The sequence below is a fragment of the Paramormyrops kingsleyae genome, chromosome 10, assembly GCF_048594095.1.
Source record: "Paramormyrops kingsleyae isolate MSU_618 chromosome 10, PKINGS_0.4, whole genome shotgun sequence".
Taxonomy (NCBI): domain Eukaryota; kingdom Metazoa; phylum Chordata; class Actinopteri; order Osteoglossiformes; family Mormyridae; genus Paramormyrops; species Paramormyrops kingsleyae.
In genome coordinates this window covers 7,223,525-7,249,061 of record NC_132806.1, presented here as the reverse complement: position 1 = coordinate 7,249,061, position 25,537 = coordinate 7,223,525, and the positions used below count along the sequence as shown (strand labels likewise).

At 42.7% G+C, this 25,537-nt stretch overlaps 2 long non-coding RNA genes and 2 other non-coding genes across 5 annotated transcripts; all 4 read right to left on the bottom strand.

Annotated features, from left to right (window-relative positions):
* Positions 1 to 1,444: 1,444 nt before the first annotated feature.
* Positions 1,445 to 2,873, bottom strand: LOC140593255 (uncharacterized). Its single transcript, XR_011993506.1, has 3 exons — positions 2,742 to 2,873; positions 1,849 to 2,359; positions 1,445 to 1,581 (listed from the first exon to the last, which is right to left on the bottom strand). It is a non-coding gene; the product is annotated as an uncharacterized lncRNA (long non-coding RNA).
* A 14,438-nt stretch (positions 2,874 to 17,311) lies between these two features.
* On the bottom strand, positions 17,312 to 21,489 carry LOC140593257 (uncharacterized). 2 transcript variants are annotated; one of them, XR_011993510.1, is made up of 4 exons: positions 20,872 to 21,489; positions 20,608 to 20,668; positions 20,104 to 20,206; positions 17,312 to 17,612 (listed from the first exon to the last, which is right to left on the bottom strand). It is a non-coding gene; the product is annotated as an uncharacterized lncRNA (long non-coding RNA). The 2 variants fall into 2 exon arrangements; XR_011993509.1 differs by lacking the exon at positions 17,312 to 17,612 and having other exon boundaries at positions 19,723 to 20,206.
* A 1,961-nt stretch (positions 21,490 to 23,450) lies between these two features.
* On the bottom strand, positions 23,451 to 23,614 carry LOC140593351 (U1 spliceosomal RNA). Its single transcript, XR_011993664.1, has one exon. It is a non-coding gene; the product is annotated as a U1 spliceosomal RNA (small nuclear RNA).
* A 1,435-nt stretch (positions 23,615 to 25,049) lies between these two features.
* On the bottom strand, positions 25,050 to 25,240 carry LOC140593355 (U2 spliceosomal RNA). The gene has a single exon (XR_011993668.1). It is a non-coding gene; the product is annotated as a U2 spliceosomal RNA (small nuclear RNA).
* Positions 25,241 to 25,537: the final 297 nt, after the last annotated feature.

Here is a 25,537-nt window from a genome sequence, read left to right as displayed (position 1 = left end):
TTGGTTGCAACAACTGATGAGCTGACGGGATGATGGCACTCAGGAAGGTGCAGCGTTTGCAGCAGTTGCTGGAGTGGAGCCCCTTTGATTCTCTCTCCTTGTGAAGCTTTGTCTTGGTTGCAGATCTCTGTCCAGCTGGGCCTTCACTGGAGGGCTTCTCTTCTTCAGGCTGATGTTCTTTCTGCTACTCCCCTGGCTTTGTTCTGAGGTGCCAGGTTTTAGAGTCTAAAGTTCATGAATAGGGATGACCAGGAATTCGAAACCTGAACCAATGGCTGACTATCCATTTGGTGGCCTTTCGGAGGGGATGTCTGTGGCAATCCTTTTGGGATTTATGACCAGACTGATTGCCCTTTACTGATGATTTTCATTAAATCACTTTTGATACATACACTTTCATGGTAACCACTGACCAGATTTGGAATCAGGAGTGATTTTCCACAGTTTGACACCAAACATGCCATACCAGCTTCACAGGCTCACACCTCATACCATCTGTATTAATTATTAACAATTACTTATATCATGTATGTTACTGACTCACATCAGTATACGGTATAGGTGTTTTGGGTTGCATCTCAACAGATGTTACACTTTGTACAGACATTACATGACATTCACATTCAAACAGCACATCTTACCCTAAGATAGTTTGTGGTAATACCAATTTAAGTTGCACATCTGGGAACAACATATTTTGGTTGGTGTGGCTTATCCCAATTGATCATCTCCACAGAATGGATAATGTACACCTTAATTCAGTTCTTTTTATACAGCATAGCAAGTATAGAAATGCTAACAGGCCATAAAGATCAGATAAGGGCCACAGAGTAATGTTGAAGAGAAAAGGGAGGGGGGGGTTGTTAAAGAAAGAAGAATCTCTGAAAGTTAGGACACACTGATAGCTGGTTACACTATTTAATTTCCAAGACTCTTCTGGTAAAACCATGAGGACATATATGCAGTGGTAGCTCTACCTATTTATTCAAATTTATATAAGTATTCAAGTGTAAAGGGTTAAAATAGGTGAACATGGTTATAAGGGTGGCACACAAATCACTAAGATTGTCTAAGGACACATACATACGTAACCTATCTGTATATTGAGGCTAGTAGTCATGAGTCTTTGAGGTCCACTCTGCTGTCTGTAGCTCCCTAAATCTTTGGGCAATAAAAGTTGGAGTGCTGGCCTCCCTTGTTTATTTTAAGACCTGTAAAAACAGTAGCTCAAATTCAGCTCAAAATATTGACGGTGCCTCTGCTTACAGGCATGGTGTGGACAGGAATGTTGTGCGTCTTCTGAGGGAGCGGACTGAAGGAAACACTATGGTCAAGGTGTGGCGGCAGATACAGGAGAATCACGCTGAAGAGTACCTTCAGTGCAAGGACCTCTACACCCCGCTCCTTATGACTTTAGTGGAACCCGGAGGGATTGTCTCTGCATTAAAGCACACAGTCAAGGCACCACCTCCTCAAAGAGAGATTCCCTCTGCACGTCTCTTGCGCCACGCCTTCCTGCTGGCCGAGGCTGACAATGTGCGGGACTTCCAGAGCTGGATCCTCTCCACTTTTGGCACTGTGCTGAAAATGGATTCCGCCAAGAAAGTATGTGAACATACTATATGATTAAAAAGAAAAAAAAAAATTTAATTGCAGCTTTTTCTAATTTTTATCCAATAATTTTCACATAAAATGATCACCTATTGTTAAAATCTAACAGATTATCACTTTATGCAAACTTGACATCATTTGTAGGTGGCGAAGAAGCTGTCTGGGGAAGGTCAGGGCTCAGCTGACTGGTTTACCAGCATAGGAAACAAGCTCTCAAATAGTTTCCTTTGTGCTCACCTGTGAGGAGTCTAAGAAGCTGCAGCCGATGTGCCGTGGTGTCATGGAAAGGTTTCGGCTGGCAAATCAACCTGTCCCCAAAATTCTGTATGTGGACCGTGGGTGTTGCTGTGCAAAGGGCCCAACAGCAGTGGAGACCATGTTCTAGCCTTGGGTGGAGAGTGGGATGGTTGTGCATCTGGACATCTTTCACTGGATCCACCGGTTTGACGCAGCCACTGCAAGTACGCCACGTTCAAGTCTGCGGTAGCTGGGGTAGTGCTGGCATACAACCGCATGGACTTGGAGCTGCTCATCAAGGCTGTCAGAGCCAAGGACCCGGCAGTGCTAAAGTCCACGTCAGATGAGGATGTAGCGCACCTCTACATTTCCAGGGAGCAGCTGAAACACCATGTGCGGAGGGTCACACTAGGGGCTCAGGAAACATTCCAGCTCATCCACCCGGCCATTGCGGAGCTTAAAGGTCCCGCCGGGCTGGATGAGAATGGAGTGAGCCTCTTCAAAAAAAGGCCTGGAAAAAGAAAAGATATTACAACACGAATACCTGTAGTGTAAAAAGTAAAACACACAGGATGTATCCATATACATTTACAGTTGCCACTGAGATCTGGGCAGAGCAGCAGCGGCATCTAGAGTGCATCCAAGATCCACCAGACATGAGCATGTAAAGGGTGGCCTGTAACAACCATCAACAATGTGGATGTGCCGTACTACAAATGTGTGCGTGGAAGCAACAGCCTGGAAGGATTCCACAAAGCATGATTCCAGGTATGAACGTGTAATCTGATCACTTCTAACAAATGAAACATGGCCCTTTTATTATTCCAACACCTTTGTACAATTTATTGTGATGTCCAGGTCCTCATTGCGCAGTGTGGCCCTAACAGGTTTACCTGGTAAGCGGCATTGCACGGTGGAACTGGGACAGGAGCTCGGATGCCATGTTTGGTGGCAGAGGACGGCGCCACATGATCTACTCTGCGCCGCTGATCGTCCGCCTCAACACCGCTATCGGCAGCTGTTCGGAGACTGTGGAAGAGAATTTCCGGACCCCTGGTGATGTCCCTTCCAACGAGCCGCTTGGGTTAGAGTACCTGTTCAGCCAGAGCATGGGTGAATCTGGGACCTTTTCCCTTAACGGCCTTGACGACGATGGACCTGGTCCGGAGGAGGAGGTGGTTCAGCCTGGGCAGCCCGATCCAGACGAGGCGTATCAGAGCAATGAGGCGGCACAGAACGATGTTCTGGATGCTGTCCTTTCCTACATCACACTCACCAGTGACGAAACTTCCACTGTTTATCCTCCGGCCTTTGTGAGTAGTTGTGTTTCTTCTAGATTGAAATACAGCGCAATTGTTACTGCAGAAAGTCTATGTATTTGGCCAAAATTATTAAAACTTATTAATACTAATTATATATTTTTCCCTCTGGCAGGAAATGACATAAACATGTCACCAAATAGTAAGTAAGACATTATTCTAGAGATATAAATGAAAAAAATATACAGTCAAACCTTGGATTGCGAGTAACTTGGTTTCTGAGTGTTTTGCAAGACGAGCTAAATTTAAAAATAAATTTTACCTTGATAAACAAGTGAGGACTTGCAATACGAGTATTACGTATACGCTTTGTCTGCCCAGCGTCATGTGATCACAGCCAATGGTTCTTCTCTCTCTCTCCCTCTCGCTGTGGGATTGTGGGTAATCGTTTCCCATGCACGGTCTCAGTCAGCGTGCCTCACTCGTATAGTCAAAATTTAGTAGAAAAGCACCACCCGAATAAGGGTGTAGCAGTGCGAGAGATGAATCTGTTTAACGACAATGCAATGTCCACATTTCTGCGGAATCGAAAAGGAGGCAAAAGAGGCTGTCATTGGATAGGTTTCTTGTTAAAGTTGCACAAAAAGAAAAAGATTCCTGTGAGCCAACAGAGGGCAGTGATTCTGTTAGTTATAGTGAAAGTCATCCTACAAAATAACCCTCCTCTTCTCCTCTCTCTTGTCTCCCTCACACCATGCACGATTCTTTTCAAAGGCAAAGTGCAGGTTAATTTGTTTTATGTATTTTTACTTTATATTTTGTATTAATCGTTTTTTATGAATATTTTTGGGTTGTCTAATGGGAAAATTTCCTTCGATATACGAGTGCTTTGGATTAGAGCACGTTTCCGGAACAAATTATGCTCGCAATAGGTTTTACTGTATATATCCATATTTTTTTCATTTATATCTCTAGAATAATGCCACAGTCAGCATCGCTGAGAAAAACCCCACCCACTTCTACCATCCCCAGACCTGTGACCTCCCTCTCTGCATCTGCAGCAGCCCCTGTGATTGCTGGCCCCTCCACACGGCCCATAATGCTCGCCAGTCAGTCAGCTCCTGTGACCGTTGGTCTGCCCACATCAGTCTGTCCATCTGTGCCCATGATGCCTGCTTCTAAGACTGTAAGCACATGCCACAGCACTGGCAGTCCTTCAGCCTGGGAGAGAGCTACGCAGTACAAGCGTAAACTGAAGGAAGGCCCCTCAGGTGTTGGAGAGAAACTGTCACGGATACAAAGTCTCCCTGTTTGTACACTCTGCGGCCAACCAACCCAGGGACACAAAACGTACAACAAAAAAAAAGGTTTCTGCACGGTAAAAATGATGTCTCCATCTAAAGGTCTGAGCAATAGAGTGTAAGCTAGCTACGAACACTTTACCTTTGTTGTAGACTCACGAGGATCCCGCAATTGAGTTCGGAGGAGCCGACCATTCGGCATAACAATTGGTTAATAATCAGCATTAAATAATTAATTTCAAAACATTGGTGGAGATATTATGGTAAATTTTAATAATTCCTACATCTTTTCAGCTTCTCCCTTTGGGGATTGCCAAATGTAAATAGTTTTTAGAACATTGTTTTTAAACCATGTTCAGTGTTTTTTGTTAATTGCCTTAACTGTAGTGTCGTAGTGTTGTCAATTTATTGTAAAGGTAAACAACTACATTTTTTTTGACAGATTGTAAATGGTTTTCATTTTTAATGGCTTTTTGTTTTTAATAAAGAATAGTGCTGTGTGTGCTTTTTTTTTTTTACACATCTATATAATTTTACTAGATTTGTATAATAACGTGGTCAGTGCTATAGTATGAGCAAGTTGTGGAATGTCAATTATTTAATGCAACAATTAAAAAGTATTGTCAAAAAATGCTATGTAATATGTGAGGTAAGGACAATATTATACTTTTCTACATGTTCCAAGAGAAAGGTCAATCTATCTTAAATCTGTCCGCCAATAGTAACAAGAACCTTTATAATGACTAATGTAAATGACATTTAGAAAAAAGACAAAGCATTACACACATACACTTTGAATAATTTGTTTCATAGATTGATTCACTGATACAGTAACATTGTCACGTAGCATATTAGACAGCATTTGCTTGTACAAATATAATTTAAAAATGATCAAATAACTTGAATGACATATAATTTGATTATGCAAATACACTTAAACATTACAACCGTCATAAATGCCATGAACTACATGATTTACTTGTGATTTAATGAGATTAATGAGTCCTGCTTTTCACCATCATGGCGAGCAACAGTCATCGCCTCTGTAAACAAAGACAATTGCTTGAACAATTAAAACACACTATACCAAAAATGCTGATGGCTAAAGCTGTTAACAACACCAACGAAATCTTAATATGACTTACGTTATTTTAACTTTTCCCATAGTACACCTCTGCCAATCAGTGCACACGGATTTTCCTCCAATGACGTTCGGGATCAATTGCCTCGAGTCTACGATAGTGCAAAGTCTACAGTCACTGTAGACGGACCGTATAGACAGTTCGGCCATCTGATTGGCTTAGCCGACTGTAGACGGCCAATCGTCTGGCAGAATTTGACCGTAGACTACCTGTTAGGCCTGCAGCATTCTCTAGCTCCCACCCACTAATTTGATTGGACGTGACATTCCCCTCGGAATTTGATCGCCGCTAATAAAAGATCGGGAAGTCGTACAATAATTTCATTTACCGAGCAACTTTTGTGCATGAGCTTCGTTTTCTGCTGACTGAAGAAAGTAAAGAGTTTCTGCACGGCGAACTTCTTCCTGTGGATTTTTAGATTTACCTGCGGTAAGTGTAAACTGAATACAATTAAGTTTATGATCGGTGTATGGCCAGTAACTCAAATGCCATGTAAACGCAATAATCCGACTGAGATCGGCGTATGAATAAACCGGTTAAGCTACCTAGGTCATCCAGTAATAACCGGATTACATTTAAAATACCAGTAAAGCACAAAATAATAGTTGTTATAACACCAGAACCTGTTTAGCGCTAATGATTAAATAGTATAAATGGGATGCACAGAATAAAATGTATACAAACTGTCACGGATACAAAATCTCCGTTTGTAAACTGCAGCCAACAACAACAAGTCGCCAGGTACTGATGGCTTGACTGCAGAATTTTATAAGGCTTTTGTTGATGATCTGGCTCCCTTTTTATTTGCAACCTTTAAAGAGAGTATAGAAAAAGAGTGTCTTCCTGCCACTATGACTCAAAGGTTGACTACATTAATTCCCAAACCTAACAAAGATACACTACTGATTGATAATTGGCGTCCAATCTGCTTGCTTAATAATGAGTACTTAATCGAACAGATGTATTGTTTGAACTCTTTCTCAAAGGCAATAAAGCATGGCTTACTACTCGCAAATTTACATTTATGAATATGGAAATTTTAGAGGGAGTTCTCTAAGGCTTCTGGCTTATGTTTGAATGTAAATAAGTGCGAAGTTTTGGCCTGGATCTGACATTTATAACATTCCAGTAAAAAATGAAGTCCGTTATTTAGGGATTTTAATTGCTAAGGACCAACAAAGTCGTTCACTTCTAAATTTCAATCCTATTATACAAAAAACTCAAAGAAAATTAAACCAATGGCTCTCAAGAGACTTATCATTGAGAGGTAGAGTATTGCTTACAAAAGCAGAAGGAATTTCTCGATTGACTTATGCAGCTTTGGCTCTACATCTTGATGGTAAGATGTTAAAAGAGATTGATAAAATGCTTTTCAACTTCTTGTGGAAAAATAGGGTCCATTATTTAAAGAAGAGTGTTCTTATGAATGCTTATGAAAATGGGGGTCTTAATTTTCTTGATTTTTGTACTTTAAATAATACTTTTAAGATTAATTGGCTAAAGAATTTTTTTCAACATCCTACTTCCATTTGGATTGTTATACCTTTTCATATTCTATCTCAGTTAGGTGGCTTGCATTTTTTTCTTGTCTGCAATTACGATATAGATAAAATTCCTGTTAAAATGTCTGCATTTCATCGCCAGGCTTTTTTGTCTTTGTCTCTCATCTACAAACATAATTTTTCTCCTCACAATTATTATATATGGAATAACAAGGACATTTTGTATAAGCATAAATCTCTCTTTATGAAGCAGTGGTTTGATAATAGTATTGTATTGGTGGATCAGCTATTTAATAAGGATGGTCTTCTCTTCACGTATCAGGAGTTCTTATCAGAATATAAAATTCCTATTCCTCCAGGGGATTATGCAAAAGTCTTTGGTGCAATACCTTCTGGTCTTAATATGCTATTTAAATCTCAGCAGAGAATTAGGGTTGCTCAACATCTACCCTATATATCTTTGGTGCATACTTCTGTGGGTAAGATATGCTTTTCCATTGATTCTCGTAATAACAAAAGGGCTTTACGAAGTCTGTTTCAAAGAGATATTACAACTATACCTTGTGTGATCTCATACTGGAGTCAGTTTGTGGATGATGTGACTTGGAAGAAGGTCTGGCTTCTCCCTAATAAATATTTAATTATCAATAAAATTAAGGAAATTTATTTTAAACTTATTCACAGATTCTACCCAGCTAAATGGTTTATTAAACGACGGCTTAAAAAGGACATTGATATTACCTGTAACTTCTGTAATGAACACCCGGAATCTGTTGTGCATTTGTTTTGGCATTGCCCTGTTGTCACGAATTTCTGGCAAAACCTCTGTAATTTTATTTCTGAACGTATTGTTAAAAACTTTATTTTACTGTGGAAAAACGTATTGTTTGGTCTCACAGAAAATGACACATTTAAAAAGTCTCATGTTTACATAATTAACCTTATTATTTTGATGGCAAAATTTCCATATTCATAAATGTAAATTTGCGAGTAGTAAGCCATGCTTTATTGCCTTTGAGAAAGAGTTCAAGCAATACATCTGTTCGATTAAGTACTCTTCAAAACAAAAGGCAGTTAGGACTTTAACGGCTTGTTCTGTATTAGGAATCTTTATATAGATGATCTTTTTTTTTTCTTCCCCTCTAGCGTTAAACTCTATATTTGATGTTTTATATTGGACTTGTATGTCTGCTTGAAGTTAATAAAAAAAAAAAAAAAAAAAAAAACTGCAGCCAACCAACCCAGGGACACAAAAAGTACAAAAGAAAAGTTTCTGCCTGGTAAAAATGTCTCCATCTAAAGGTCTGAGCAATAGAGTGTAAGCTAGCTATGAACACTTTACCTCTGTTGTAGATAACTTGCAGGAATGAGGTGTAGCTCCTCTTCATCTTGTCAGATTCTCCCTTTGGGGATCGCCAAATGTTTTTCAGATATCCACAATTACATTCCTACTAGTAGAAAATGTATTTCAAGATATCTAAAACTTTATTTCTCCTAGTCACAACGGCGTCCTATCTACTCGTCAACAGATATCCACAATATAATTGTAGATATCTGCAATTGCATTGTTCATAGGCATTCATCTTTATATTCATTTACGCTTAAGTGTAGTATTTTTTTAGCTGCTAAAAGCAGTTTTTCTCTAGATATATTTATACTAAGATTATAGATGTTACTTGTGTATTTCATGCTAATCTTTTCCAGAGGTTTCTTGCTAATAATTATAACATGTTGCTTGTAACTTATGGAGGGCTAAGAGTGCCAAAATTAAATAAATAAATACACCAATAATTAATTCATTAAATGTGCCATGAATTGTTTAAAATGGGAAATATAAAGATAAATTATTTAAATTTGTCATGAATTATTTAAAATGGGAAATAAAACTATTGTTAATTAAATGTGCCATGAATTATTATCTACCATTAGAAATAAAATCATTATTAATTAATTACGTGTCATTTACAATTATTTCACTATTTATTTAATTTTGGCACTTTCACCACATCATGAATTAATTTTATCTGTCAGTGTGACCCATCAAAGTCAGTAGGCGGGACAAACAATGATCTATCTGGATCTTGTGCAGCCGATTGTTTTGGTTTGAAGCTGTGTCATTTCCAACATGGCGCTACCAATCATGGACCAGGCCCAATACTGCGCATGTATTCACATTTTGCGGCAGACCGTGATTCAGGGCATGGATGTCGTGTATCATCACTCATTGGTCACGTATTGTGAGATGGGTCATTGATGTTTATATTTGTAGTTCAGCCGTCACTTTATTGTGGTATTTAAACCATATTGCTTTGCCGATTGTAATATTTGCATCTGTGTGCGCGTTGCTATTAGTGCCTGACAGTAATCTTACATAAGGTTTTTCCCAATGGTATTGCTGAATAGATGCCTTTTCTTTAGAAATTGTAATAAAATTGAGGTGTATATCAATCTTGTGTACCCATATTGCTTATCAAGGGGCTGTGATATATGTACAGCATTTTCAAAAAAAAAAAAAGTCACTCCAAAATAATAGTTAAGAACTTTTATTTGCACAACATAAACAATGTTTATGTTGTGCGGTTTGGCCCAAGATAAAACAATCGGTCGTCTGTCAGAAACAAATATAATTTGCTTCATTTAGCACCACAAGACACAGCTGCCATAACTGACACGAGTGTGTAGTAATTACACTGATACATATATAAAAAGAAATGACTAAGGAGAAAAAAAAGCAGGCTTAGTTTAAGTAACTTCACAGCACATCGAACTGGGTAACATTAAAGTAATGTCACCTTTGACTGTAAAATTGATGGCCATACCCTGTATTTTACGTCGCTCCTTCTAAAGCACATTTGGCATTACAGGCCTAATGCGAAATAAAATCTTTTAAAGTCGAAGGACTCCATCATTATCCTGTTAATTCTCTTTCCTCTCTGTCGACATTATCACCAAAAATCAACAAACGATGAAATGTGACGCGATGCCATAAAGAAGTCCCAAGCGTGCGCATGCGTAGTAGCGGAAGTTACATTTTCGGTAGGTGTAACATTTTCGGTAGTGATACTCCTACCTATATCGCTCAATTAAGGCCGTTGCGAAATTCTTCTTCTTGATTATTATAGGTAGCAATGTAAAAACAAATACTGTCATCTATTGTCTCGGAGTATGTTGACGGGTCCCGTACCGATCCATTATCTGGGATCTATTTGTTTTGACTTGCTGTACAGGGTAACCAATCAGATGTTACTCTCGGTTGACGACCCGCAGTGACAGATAAAATGAATTCATGATGTGGTGAAAGTGCCAAAATGAAATAAATAGTGAAATAATTGTAAATGACACATGTAATTAATTAATAATGATTTTATTTCTAATGGTAGACAATTCATGGCACATTTAATTAAGGATATTTTTATTTCCCATTTTAGATAATTCATGACAAATTTAAATAATTTATCTTTATATTTCCCATTTTAAACAATTCATGGCACATTTAATTAATTAATTATTGGTGTATTTATATATTTAATTTTGGCACTCTTAGCCCTCCATAGTAACTGCAGTGTCATTGACAAGCACAGAGAAGAGGTGGCAAACCCTTGTAGAATGGTAGCAATCCAGAACCACTGGATTAAAGACTATCTGGCAGAGTATGCAGAGAGCTTCCTGCAAGTCTCAGTTCTCTTGGAAGCAAACATCGATCAATGTGCATACGGTCAGAAAGGCTTTGAAGACCATAGCTTTCAGGAGATGTGGGAGCTCTACCAACAGCACTCAGTCCAGAAGGACAGGCCAGAGTGTTTCAGCAGTGACCGGAGGGAGCTCATCCGGAAGGCCTACGGTGGTTACATGCACCTGTTACTCATATAACAAGCGTGACAATGAAGAGATTCAGGAAAAACGACAGGAAGGACCAGGTAAGTTGCAGCACATGCGTAGTAAATGTAAATTGTTCAAATTTTTTACCCAGAAATTGAGCTCCACTAGCCAAGACCCCACATGGCTAGATGACACTGCTTTTTCGGCGGTGATGAATTTGGAAGGTAATTGTAGGCAGATATGTAATGATTGGTGAATATCTACCTCAGACATATTTTTCAAAATGTGAAAAATTGACTAGCTACACTGAATCTTTTTGATTTTTAAGAACTGGGCAGGTCCAAGAAGCCCAAGCCTGAGGCATCCTCCTGCCAGGCATCTTCCACTGTCCAGGCATCCTCCTCCACCAAGGTGCCCTTCTCCATCCAGGCCTCTTCCAGTGCCCAGTCCTCCTCCACCTCACAGCTGCCCGTCATCAAAGTGCTCTCTCACACCAAGGCGTCCTCCTCGAAAGCAACCTGCTCCACCCAATCACCGTCCTCCTCCACCACACAGCTCTTACTCGTCTCAGGTACCCACCTATAGATCTTCACCCAGCAAGGAACCTCTGCCCTGCACCTCAGTCATGCCAAAGAGGTCTTTGTCCACTGACAGCACCTCTTTTGTGGAGTCATCTCAAAGCAAATCCCCTGTAAGCGAAATTCATATATATGCAAACAGATGGTAAAGAGAAAGTGCATCACTCTGTGGTAATGTGCTGTGTGTACTTGTATAACTATAAATGCCTAACTCTTTGCATAAATATGTATTTAAGTATAATATTGTTTTGATATGTCCCAGGTTGGGCTGGAGGGTTGGTTGTGTCTTTTGGAAAATCTCAGTGGCAGAACGATGCAGAGAGAGAGCTGTTCACCTCAGTCCAAACATACAGGGACAGCAAGGGCACTTTCAGGAGGCGACGGGTCATGAAATCAGACAGGATGAGGCTTTACCCTCCAGCACCTCTAGGATATATTGTTGGGGCCGTGCACACGCCTGACCTCTTCTTCCGGAGCCGTGTCTTTGCGTGGCGGCCTGTGGAGTGTGGAGGTATTCTCTAAAGTGTCCCCGTGCAGAGGAATGTGTCGCAAAGGGAAGGATGTGTACCTGTACAAATCAGACTACCACACCAAGGTATTACATAATTCTAGTGAGTTGTTGTGCAGAACCTTGAAATATGTTTAAAAAAAATAAAATACATTCGCAAACAAAAGACCATAAAAATGAGACACTGCTCTGTTGAACTTTATTGCAGGTAAGACACATCTGACATATCAAACTGGTACACGATGTTCACAGAGGTCTTGTGCTGTGGGCCATGTACCAAATAAGCCAGGAATGGTGAAGGTGGCACGCTGGGTAGCTGGCATGGAATCCTGCGATCACGTGTCAGCTCACTGAGGCGCACCAAGCCGTGTTCCCTGCCATCCTTACCACCAAGTGAGTAAGGCTGGCATGCATTAAAGAGAAACTAATGGCAAATACACACTTTGTGACACTTCGCAGGCGTGGTGTGGACAAGTGTGCTGCGGCTTCTGCAGGACAGAGGGTAACACCACGGTGAAGGTGTGGTGCTAAATCCAGGAGAATCATGGAGAGGAGCATCTCCAGAGGAAGGACTTTTGTACAACACTCATGACGTTGGTGAAACCTGGCGGGATTGTGCCAGCCTTGGGAGACGCCTTTAAGGCTCCATGTCCAAGTTGCCCTCAGCTCAGATTCTATGGCAGGCCTTCCTGCTGGCAGAGGCCAGTAACATGGAGGACTACAGGCAACAGATTCCCTACTTTTGGCACGGTGTTGAAAATGGACTCCACCAATAAAGTATGTACAACAAAACAACATTTTTCCAGTCTTTTTAAAACACTGATGTATATCTCTTGTCTTCTGATTGTTACACTTTGCAGGTGATGAAGATGCTGTCTGGGGAGGGCAAAGGCACAGCTGAGTGCTTCACCAGCATAGGCAATGAACATTCACAGATTGTCCTTCGTTCACACCTGCGAAGAGCCCATGGAGGGTCTGGGGCCCATGTGTCATGGACTGATTCCAGCAGGCAGATCAGCCCGTGCCCTTGATTTTATATGGGGATTGGAGGTGGCGCCGGGCACAGGGACCGACCAGCTCTTGGGTGGACAGTGGAATGGTGGTGCGGTTGGACATATTTCACTGGAGACATCGGTTTGATGCAGCCGTCCGTACTGACAGCCATTCCAAATACACCACTTTCAAGTCTGCACTCGCTGGAGGAGTCCTGGCCTACAATCGAGAAGATCTGGAGCTCCTCATCAAAGCTGTCAGGGCACAGAATTCTGTGATGTTTGCATCCCTTTCGGACGAAGGTGTCGTTCGACTCCATGTGTCCTGGGCCCAGCTCAAGCCCCATGTGCGGAGAGTTACACTTGGGGTGCAGGAGTCATTCCACCTGATCCAGACAGCCATCGATGAGCTGAAAGGCCCCCAGTGGGCTGGATGAAAATGGAGTCAGCCTCTTCAAATCACCTGGTACAAACATACATGTGTATAACAACAGTAGTAGCCTGTACACAATTTTTTGTGCACTGTTGGTGCTCGTACGCTACTGTCAGTCTCATACACTGTTTATCGTGGTTAATTTACAGGAGCCGTAGATGAGGTGTGGCCGTCCCATCAGGGACACGATGGAGGGTATACAGGACCCTCCAGGAACGAGCATGTATAAAGGGGCTCGCTCTACCACCATCAGTGGTGTAGACGTTCCATTTCGTGGTTTCATGTTCCTTCGTGGTAGCAACAGCCTGGAGAGTTTCCACAAAGTACTGCCCAACATGATTCCAGGTAAGATGTATTATAATTATATGTCATGAATAAATTTGACAATTCAGCCACTTAAACACCACCTCCTTTCCTATGATGTCATGAAGCTGCCAGTTGAGACAGCTTTTTCAAACCAGTTAGTTTTCTCTCCATTTCAGTGCATCTTGTCATCTCAGGTCCCCTCTGTGCCACACGGCCCTTTCAGGTCTACCTGATTAGCAGTATCGCCTGCTGGAACTCGGACAGGTCGTCAGATGCCGTTTATGGTGGCAAAGGTTGGCATCACTTGGCAAAGGTCGGCACCACTGATTGCCAGGTTGAACGCCTGCAGCCAGCAACTGTTTGGGGAGACTGTGGAGAAGAACTTCTGTGCCCCTGCTGCTGTGACATCGAATGAGCTGCTTGCGCTGGAGTACCTCTTCAGTCAGAGCACAGGGGAATCGGGTCTGTTCCTGTTCAAAGACCTGTCAAGTGACGGACTTGCTGAAGAGGTGATTGAGGTTGGCCAGCTTGACCCGGGTGAGGAAGACGAGGCTTACCTCAGTGATACTCCTTAGTCAGTGTGGGCGTCCCAGCAGCGACACCTGGAGGGGGCATGTGTGTGCAAGACATCTTCTGGATGCACTGGGACGCATCATCAATGATGTAACCTGGCGTCACTGGGTGTTTCGGCTCTCAACATGAGACGCCCTCACCCAGGCGACCCAGCTGAGGTTGATCAGACCCCAGCTTGTGTCCCAGCAGCAACCGCCCATGGATCAGCCCTCCTTATCCACAGCCACCTTGTGGCCTTCTCTGCATCTTTGCATACGGATCGGATGGCCCTCTTCTTAGCCACTCCTGTTAGGCCCAGTTGGTTAAGGACTTTGCAGAGTGAGTGTCCTGCAAAACCTCTACAGCCCATCTCTACTGGATCATAGTGAGTCTTCCAGCCCCCTCCCCGGCACTTGACCAGCTCCTGGTACTTTCTGCGTTCTCTTTCATTTGCTTCTTCCATCCACTCTTCTCAGGGCACTGACTTTGGGCACAATCAGCCGTTTTGTTGCCTCAGAGATGATTATATCTGGCCGGAGTGATGTCGTAGCAATAAGCTGAGGGAACTTCAGCCGTTTCCCAGGTCGGCTTGCAGCTGCCAGTCAGAGGCTGTGTGTAGGAGACCTGACCTGGTTCTTCACTGTCGACAGGGTTCCCGTCCAGCTTTGACAAAGGCGATTCTTGTCTTCGGGGCAAGATGGTGTTTTCTAGGGATGATGGCATTGCGTATGCTTTCTGCCAGTGAGCCTTTGGACAGCGACTCAGCAGGTGCTGTAAGGATCCCCTTCCAGAGCATAGCTGGCATGCTGGTGACTCACTCTTGCCCCACACATGGAGGTTGGCTGGGCTTGGTGGGGCATCATATACAGCCTGGACGAGGAAACGGACCTGATAGAAGGCTGCCTGCATGGTGTCTGTCCAGGCGACTTTGCGCTGTAGGATACTCTCCCACTTTGTCCATGCCCCCTGCTGCCTGAGCCCCACTGTTCTGCTCACTCGCTCTTCCTCCCTGCTGGCTCGGACCTCTTCCTGGATTAGCTGGTGTCTCCCCTTCCCTCGGGCCTTGCCTGCTTGGGTCTTTGGGGAAAAAGCCCAAGCCAGCTCTCCTGATGGCCAACGTCCCCACCAGCTCCTTCTGCCCGAGGCGTGACTCTGCCACATCCACTGCTCTCTCCGCTCTCCACTTCCTCCCTGTTCTCAGCTCAATGCCGGCTGCTGACACTTTCTGGTCCCGGGAGTCCCGGTACTGAAGGGCTTTTCTTGTGCGTCCCACCATGAATATGCATACAGGACCCTCCAGGAATGAGCATGTTTACAGGGGCTCACTCTACTACCATCAATTGAGTAGACATTCCATTCTACAAGTGCCTTCGCGGTAGCAACAGCCTGGAGTTCCCACAAAGTACTGCCCAAAATGATTCCAGGTAAAATGTACAAATATCATGACATATGATTATGACAATACAGCCACTTAAACAGCACCTCCATTCCTACGATGGCATGCAACTGCCAGTTGACAGCTTTTCCAAAACAGTTTTTTTATGCTTTATAGTTTTTCCATTTGTATAGAAGACGGGAAAAGGGAAAAACATTCCCCACACACACCCACCCAGAGGTAAACGGGGATGAAAAATTAAACAACGGTGATTACAATGTAAAACAGAAATATGCTAATCTGTAGACATACAAAGTACATATTAATAAGATGAACATAGAACAATTAAAATGAATGAATGAATAAAGGGGGGGACCTCTCCTTCACTCAGTGTCAGTTTGTGAATAGAACATTATACACAGTCATTGACAAAAGTCTTGTCACATAAGGGCATAGTAACTTAAAAAGGAACATAACTATTTCTAATCAATCAGATGTTGCAATAAATGGATCAATTTAATGCCAAGGGCTTTCACATTAATTTCTGGGTGCAAAATGAAAGTCAAAAAGTGTCCTGATGTTCACAGCTTGTTAAAGTCCATAACACCTGTTTTTGCAAGGACAAAAGTCTTGTCATGTCTTTTAATGATTCAATCAATCACAGATTAGAGGTTCACCTATGACAAATACTGTAATTAACATAATCCCAGGTGTGTATAAAAGAACCCCAGCACACCAGACCTTCACTTGAAGTGCAACCTGACTTCTGATAACATACCAAAGATTCAACCACAGACCAAAGTGCTGATCATCAAAAACTTGACCAAGTCTGCTGCTGAGGTGGCAGACATCGTTAATGTATCCAAACGTCCAGTGGAGGGGATTAAAAAAAAGATATGAAGAAACTGGTGATGTTCATGACAAGCCCAGGTAAGGCAGACCCTGTAAGACAACTCTTTGAGAGGACCATTTGTTGCTTTGAAAGTCCAGGGCCAACCCTTTTTCAACTGCAGCAGAGCTACATCAGAACTGGTCACCAGAAACCACTGTGTCTACAAGAACAGTTTCTCAAATTCTCACACGCAGTGGTCTCCATGGCCGAATTAGTGCTCAGAAACCAGCATTAATGAGAACAAAACAAAAAAAGCGTGTTGAATTTGCCAAGGCCCACAGCTTGCAGCAAGGATGGACAGTGGCAAAACAGCAGAAGGCTGATTTTTCTGATGAATCATCCATTGAACTGCATACCAAATGCCGCAAATACTGCAGGAGACCTGTTGGAACCCACATGGACTCAAGATTCACCCAGAACACAGTCAAGTTTGTTGGAGGAAAAGTCATGGTACCAAATTTTGGGCGTAAATTAATGTCTGTATAGCACCGAAAAGCTGGCGTCCAGCCAAATGCTTCGCCTGTCATCTGAAGCCCTGGTGATTATTGCACATGCGCGATATAATAGCGATATGATATCGCCCAGCCCTACAGGTTACCATCACAGGTTACAAACCTAACAGTTGTGATGGAGTTGAGGGCAATGAGGAATGGGCTAATGAGCTGAATCTGTTTAACAGATTTGACATAGCAACACCAGCTCACATCCCAACGGTCACCCCAATAACTCACACCACAACAGCATCACTGCAGTTTGCACCCCCTACATTCGCCCCCCTCCCCCTTTCTACTTCTCATCCCTCCTCATCTCCATTTGAATGCCTTGCTAACACCTTCGCCCCAGACATCCTGTCTGACTGCACTCTCCGGAGTAACTCCCTCACACCTCCCCTACATAACACCTCCCCAATGAACATCACCGCGGCACAGGTTGAAAGGCAGTTGAAGAGACTTCATGCAGGCAAGTCTGCAGGCCCTGATGGGTGTGTGCCCCAGGATCCTGAAGACTTGTGCCCTCCAGCTTAGTGGAGTACTCCAATATATCTTCAGTATGAGCCTCAGCCTTCGGAGAGTCCCCGTGCTGTGGAAAACGTCATGCCTAGTCCCTGTACAAAAGACACCGCATCAAGGATTACAGACCCGTGGCACTAACATCACACATCATGGAAACCCTGGAGACTCATCCTGGAGCAGCTCCGGCCTATGGTCCAACCACTTATGGAGCCGCTTCAGTTCGCCTACCAGCCCCACCTAGGAGTGGATGACACCATCATCTACCTGCTCAACCGGGTCTACACCCACCTTGACAAGCCAGCAAGCACCGAGAGGATCATGTTTTTTGATTTCTCCAGTGCGTTTGCAGGTGGATGCCCCACTGGTATCCTGGATTGTGGATTATCTGACTGGCAGACCACAGTATGTGTGCTTAAAATGCTGAGTGATCAGCAACACGGGGGCACCGCAAAGAACTGTTCTCTCTCCTTTCCTTTTCACTCTCTACACCACGGACTTCAGCTACTGCACAGAGACCTGCCACCTTCAGAAGTTTTCTGATGACTCGGCAGTAGTCGGATGAATCACTGGTGGTGACGAGAGTGAATACAGAACTGTGGTGGACAATTTTGTCACTTGGAGCAAGTGAAAAATGCATTTTGGAACACTTGCAGAAAACATAAAAAGTACATAGCAAGCAATGCCGGCAGTTTGTTTTGATCCCAGATATCTGATCACCAAAGTCTTGGCTACATGAAGATGACTAAATGGTGTAGATGCAACATTCAGTTGGATAAATAAATAAGAAAAACCTAACTCATGTCACTATTTCCGGCTCCTTTCATTGCATATGCAGCAACTTTCATGTGTATGAATGAGCCATTGACACCTGGCCACATTCTCCCCCCCCCCCCCCCCCCCCCTCCCCTCCCCTTTTATGGCGCTAACGGGGATGTATCTGGATTGTGTCTCACCGTTGCGCTGTTCATCAAATTACCATGCGAATGCGATCTGAATGCGCGCTAATGCGGCTATTTAGAATGTGAATAGCGATCTTCGGGTGACAGCGGTACTACACGCCCCCGATGCAGGTAAAACAAAGTATGGTGACTTGGTTTACTCTTTTGCCGATGTAACCTAATTTTAAAAACTTTAATACGACAATGGACGTTTTGAAAAGAAAAAGTAAATTGTTGTTAAATCAGGAGATAAATGCTGAATCAAAACCAAATTTTTCCAGGACAATAAACAATTATTCCCACTTAACCCAGTCAAATGCACCATTTCTCCCAGAAAGTTGTAATTACAAATGTTTTGGTATACACACGTTTATTTCTTTTACGTGCATTGGATCAACACAGAAAAAGCTGAGAGAAAAAAGCCAAATTTGCCATTGTGTCATACAGAACTCCAAAAATGGGCCGGGCAAAATTATTGGCACCTTTTCAGAATTGTGGGTAAATCGTTTTATTTCAAGCATATGATGGATGTTTGTACTCACCTGTGGCAAGGAACTGGGTCCTTGAAGCCTGAAATGCCATGGAAGAGCATGAGAAACATCCACAGCAGTTCAACCAGTTGTACAAATCACACTGGGGCAACACCCTCTACTGCCGCACAAAAAGAGATGACCCATTCGAGGCTGTGGTAGTACAGAGGGTGAAGATGGCCAAGCTGGACACCCCAGCCCAACATGACATCAGCACGCAGCACAAGAGACTGATGTACACACTGGTGAAACTGTTGTGGCTGCGCTCACCTCGGGTCTCGCACCAGTCCTGAGAAGACCTTTACCTTAAAGGCGTACGCGCCAATCCAGCACCGGATTTTGGTGGAGGATCTAGTTTTGGGCAAAGCTGGCATTCCTCTGCCAAAGATTAACACTAAGACCGTGCGGGACTTCATTCGTCACCAAGAGAGGCTCCTCAACATGCATGCAACGAAACAGCCTTTAACCATCACAAAGACCAGCTCCATCTCATCCGCTGACCCACCTCCGGCACCACACCAGCCAGCGGTCCTCCCTCCACCAGACTACACCCTAATGGAATATGTGCCCACACCCAGCACGGCAGGCACAAAGGTGTTAAAGGGAAGGACAGATATGGTGATGCCACTCTCCCGGCCACAACCACCACTGTCAGCACCGCTGAGAAAAACCCCACCCACTTCTACCATCCCCAGACCTGTGACCTCCCTCTCTGCATCTACAGCAGCCCCTGTGATTGCTGGCCCCTCCACACGGCCCATAATGCTCGCCAGTCAGTCAGCTCCTGTGACTGTTGGTCTGCCCACATCAGTCTGTCCATCTGTGCCCATGATACCCGCTTCTACTGTCGTGGCCAAAATTATCGGCACCCCTGAATTTTTCCAGAAAATGCACCATTTCTCCCAGAATATTGTTGCAATTACAAATGTTTTGGTATACACACGTTTATTTCCTTTACGTGCATTGGATCAACACAAGTAAAGCTGAGAAAAAAGCCAAATTTGCCATCCTGTCACACAGAACTCCAAAAATGGGCCGGGCAAAATTAATGGCACCTTTTCAAAATAGTGGGCAAGTCGTTTTATTTCAAGCATATGATGTTTGTTTGTACTCACCTGTGGCAAGAAACAGGTGCTGGCAATATAGCAATCACACCTGGAGCCAGTGAAAATGGAGAAAAGTTGACTCAACCTTTCTGTCGTGTCTGTGTGTGTCACACTAAGCACGGAGAACAGAAAGAGCAGAGAATTGTCTGAGGACTTGAGAACAAAAATTGTGGAAAAATACCAACAAGCTCCAGAGATCTACGTTTTCCTTTGTCCACAAGAAGTTTACCTTGCCGATAATTTCGGCCATGACTGTAAGCACGTGCCACAGCACTGGCAGTCCTTCAGCCTGGGCAAGAGCTACGCAGTACAAGCATAAACTGAAGGAAGCCCCCTCAGGTGTTGGAGACAAACTGTCACGGATACAAAATCTCCCTGTTTGTACACTCTGTGGCCAACCAACCCAGGGACACAAAGTACAAAAAAAAAAAAAAAAAAAGTTTCTTCCTGGTAAAAATGTCTCCATCTAAAAGGTCTGAGCAATAGAGTGTAAGCTAGCTATGAACACTTTACCTCTGTTGTAGATAACTTGCAGGAATGAGGTGTAGCTCCTCTTCATCTTTTCAGCTTCTCCCTTTGGGGATTGCCAAATGTAAATAGTTTTTAAGAACAGTTTTTTAAACCATTTAAAATATATGCAGTGTGGGAAATTGCAACTGATATGGCAGATGAATGGATATAGCACCCAATGCTATCCTGAAGACTGCAAAATGTATATTTACAGGGGAATATTACAATGACACAGTAAACAGAATAAGTGGTGGAAGGTTCTCTCACTGGAGCAGGATCCACGGCCAAAAGCTGTAGAGTGTGAGGAATTGCTTCGACTTGACCAACAAAGCAATCAGATCGTTGCAGTCACTGCACAGCAAGTGCAATACATATACACCAGAGGTCACTAACAGGCGGACCGCGGTCCGGGTCCGGACCCAGAAGCTGTCCTATACGGACCCGGACCGATAGCCAAAACATTAAGTTATTATTTAAAACCTGACGCTTCTATTTTATCCGGCGTAGCTTTTGTGGTCTTTTCGGTAGGGTTTTAGCAGGAGAACTGCCGTTTCCCACGCCAATGAACGTCAAACGCCTCTAACCGTCAAGCTAGACGTAGTTCGTCTCCTGCAGCCCTTTGTCTGCGCTGATGTGCCATTAGTGTTAATAGCAGCAGCGAAGCTAAAACCCACAACCAAAAATTAGTAATGTTCCTAACAGAGTGACTGGTTTGTCCTGAAATCATACAGCTGAAAAGTTTTTAAATACAGTATGTATTAGAGGTCGACCGATATTGAATTTTACCGATACCGATAGCTAGGTTGGTCCGTACTTGCCGATAACCGATTAATTAACCGATAGTTTTTAAAATGGATACTGGATTAAAAAAAAAAAAACTAAATTAAAACACAACACAACACTACATGTAAAATAGTACTAAACTTTATTACAAAAACCAAACAAAAAAACAGTACTGAATCATGAAAATGTGCTATATGAAATAAATATGAATATATTAATAAATATTGAGGTAAATTAAAGACATGCTTTCAAACTGAAAGAAAAAGTAACACTCCAAATAAATAAAAAAAATTATACAAAATGAATTATAATAATAATTATATAATATTATAATTATATATATATAATATTAATTATATAAATGTATATTATATGTGTAGTCTCCCACTATATTTGCTTCTATTTTGAAAACTTTTTTCTCTCTCCATAGGCAGAGGTTGACCAAACTGTTTGTGTAATCTGTTAACAACGCTCATTATATACCCGTCTTTTTAGGCAAGAACCAGATAATGAGTGTCACGTCATGAAATGGTTTTAATACGAAGGGAGCTGTATTACGTGATGACAAATTTAATAAAAACATCGTAAGTTAGGCCTATAATAGTAATGATTTCATTTCAAACAACAAATATATTATATAGAGAAGGTGAGCAAAGTATCAACAGAGCTTTTTGAAACTCCGAATCAGTAAAACACTGCGTCGCAAAAAGATTCACTGTTTTGAAGTGCTCCAGTCGGATCCCCCCATCCCCCCGGCAAATCGCACCCTGTGCCTGAAGATAAAAAGAACTGAAATCGAATGCATTCCTGATGGTAACAATCATGACATTAAACATTTGGGTCGGACTTGCGTGTATTTTTGCCACATTATTTTAACCGCTTGATGTACTGCTAATGTTAGCGTCCTCTCAGCCTTGTCGACAAACATACTGCTGTTCTTTCTCCAATGCAGAATCTAATCAACAAATGAATTACTTTATATTGAGATGAAAACATGTACTGTAGTGTACTGTATACATACCTTTTCGCTGTCTGTGTTTTAAACGTGCATTTGAAGTGTCAGCGTTGTCCGTGCACCGCGCTCTCTCCAGGCAGCTTGCGCTCTCCTTGCAACTAACAGTATCACGTGTCAAAACAAAAGCATGTGCTTTACAGCGATTTTCGCCTATAGAGGCGGCTCTTGCCATAGATATATATGTTGGCTCTCGCACTGTATAAGGACAACGGACCGTTCTCAGCCGCTTCAGCTCTGACGCAACCCGGAAAAACTATCGGCGTGGATTTTTGCCGATAACCGATAGTTGATTCCCGGAACTATCGGTGCCGATTAATCGGCAAAACCGATACATCGGTCGACCTCTAGTATGTATTATATAACATGTTGGATAAATAGACGTAGTTTATTGTTGATTTCATGTTCGTTGAAGTTTCTGCTTTTTAACATATGTATAAAATAATGTTCTGTTATATAAATAATCTGTTATATAAACAAAAAATGTACGTTTTCATGGCTGCCAAATCTCAAGCATCTGGCATGACACTCACGCTTTCAGACTCACGCTGGAAGTCTTACGGCAAATCTATATTATTCCATTATAAAACCTAAAATTAGCTACGTCAAATGTGTATTTATACGGTTAAATACAAAAGCAGACTATTTACAAGGTAAGAACTGTTACATGTGTGTGCAGACATCTCGAATTCACCATCTCACTCCAGCCAGCTGGCCGAAGTTCTGTGTCACGTGACAATAAATATTGTCAAAACGTTTTTGAATTGTACTGAATTAATTTGATTTGACAGTCAGGTACTGATTAAATGCAATGTTGATGCAACTAATAGGCTACTTAAATATATATCACACTAAATAGTATAGACATTATGATATTCCGGACCTTTGTTTCAAGAAATTTTCTCTAACTGGACCTCTTTAAATTTTAGTTGAATACCCCTGATATACACCATTTGGTAAAAGCACCTAGCGGCGAGATGGAGAATAGGCAGAGCGAAAACAGCACTGTCAAAGACTGATCAGCAGTGTGTTCTTCCGTTATACCATAAATCAGGGGAGAGCGCGGACGCAGTCCCCCACTACCAGAAATTATGCAGTCGAGATTCCCACATTTGGGGAATTCGCAGGGGTCAGCACAACCGGAGTGCAATGGCTGAGCCTCGCCCTGGGTGAACCACCTTCTTGATCATGGTATCTCCCCTGCCAGGTAAGTATGAGTTGCTTCTGCCTCGAGATGGCGCGCCACTCCACAGCAAAAATGTTCAGTTTACGGTTATCCTTTCACACAGCCAGCTCTAAGTCTACCGCCATTCTGATCAAGATTTAACAAAACGGCTTTTGCTTTGCTCTCACTGCTGCCATGGGAAGAGTTTCGTTTTCATTTTGCGTGCTGTCATGCTTTTCAGAATTCCCAGAATGCCACGTGGTTCATAATTTGAAAAACCGACCAATCACACAGACAACTGTACCGAGTTACCAAAAGCATAAAGTTACGTGGTGGGAGATTCATCTTAGTATAACCAACACCGGCTTCAAATTGCATTATAAAAACTGTAATACAAGACCGTTTGTACTGTACTGGTGCCGATGCTGCTTTCATTTGCTACTTACTGGCATTTTTATCTTTGCGTTCAACGTTTAATTTATCATCAATAATAGCATCGGCAATAATAGAAGCGGCAAACTCGTTGTACCTGCGCAGTGAAAGTGGTACTTGTGCAATGACAAAGGTATTGCATTGTAAATATGTAACGCGATATGCAGAGGGGAATGACTATTTTGTCACATTTCACCCATAGAATACGTTTAGCAGAAACGGTTGCCACAATAGCGTACTAGCGAGGCAAAGAGTACATCACAAGAATACCGCTATCAAGGAGCCAAATATGCATGAGTGCGGTTAAGCTGTCTCTGCAAAAACCACATGGTATTTGGACATCGATGGAAGGCGAGGAGCACGTAAGGACTGACACGAACAAAAAGGCAAAACTCAAAAGGAGCAAAACTCAAGGTTCAACAACAGGGTAAAATATGCCTGTTGCTCTTACTTTCTGTTAATTTTAAAAGTCTGCAATTCAGTGTGTAATAAAAATGAAAATATTTTAATTACAATTTAATATTTAAAAAATATATTCGTGGTTTTCAATTTACGATCACACTGGTCCCAACAAGCCAAACGCGCATGCGCGCACACGGCGTTGTCAACGTCCCCGACCACGTCACCTAATCGCGGCGGCCCTTGCCCACACCCAGATGTACATTCTACAAAAAAATGTTCCATTCATAAGAATGCCCTGTAACACGGAAACCGTCAGCGCCACTAGGCTCTGACACACAGCTAAAATATACAAACACACACACACCGGCCTCTGCGAAAAAACACTCTGCTCCAAGACATACCTATTCTAATATTATAACATTGTTTCTTAAAATTTGTTACGCTCTCGCAAGGGGGACGGGAAGACGTGGCAAATTCGACACACGTGAAGCAAACGCCACACTCGTACACAGCTGAAATACATGGTGAAATTGGCAGTACTAGAAAAATCAAACCAAATTCATAAAGCAACAGCCACTAGAAATGAATGGATCGCTGCTTACAGAAACTGTAACCCGCCACATCTACTCTTCCACAACAACTTTCCCCGATAGGGGGTGCACCGTTCCTGGAGATACTGCAATACCAGGTCGATGCGTGGAGTGGACGGAGCAAGCCCCTATTCCATCTCCCTGTTCCAAAAATCAATTTAATATATGGTCCCCAGATAGGGGACGTATCAGATATTAAACTGATAAGAACAGATACTACACTTGATCTTAGCCAAAAGGCCGAGAAGCGATACCCACAAATTCGCCGCCAGACCCAGATGTATGACCGACACATACAGCCCCTCCACGGCAATGCTCCGTGCCACATTAGCGCCCGACGGAAACACCAAGCCCAGTACGAAACGCGCTCATTCACACATAACTGAAATATCCAAAGAAACAAGGCAACATTCGCGGAAAACCACCCTGCTCCACGACATGCATATCCCAGAATTCAACGCGGTGGCTTCACCATTGTCAAGCTCTCGAGACTACAACTTTATCCTGTTAATGTGAACGTCTCTAGACAGGTACCTCCGAATACTCCGC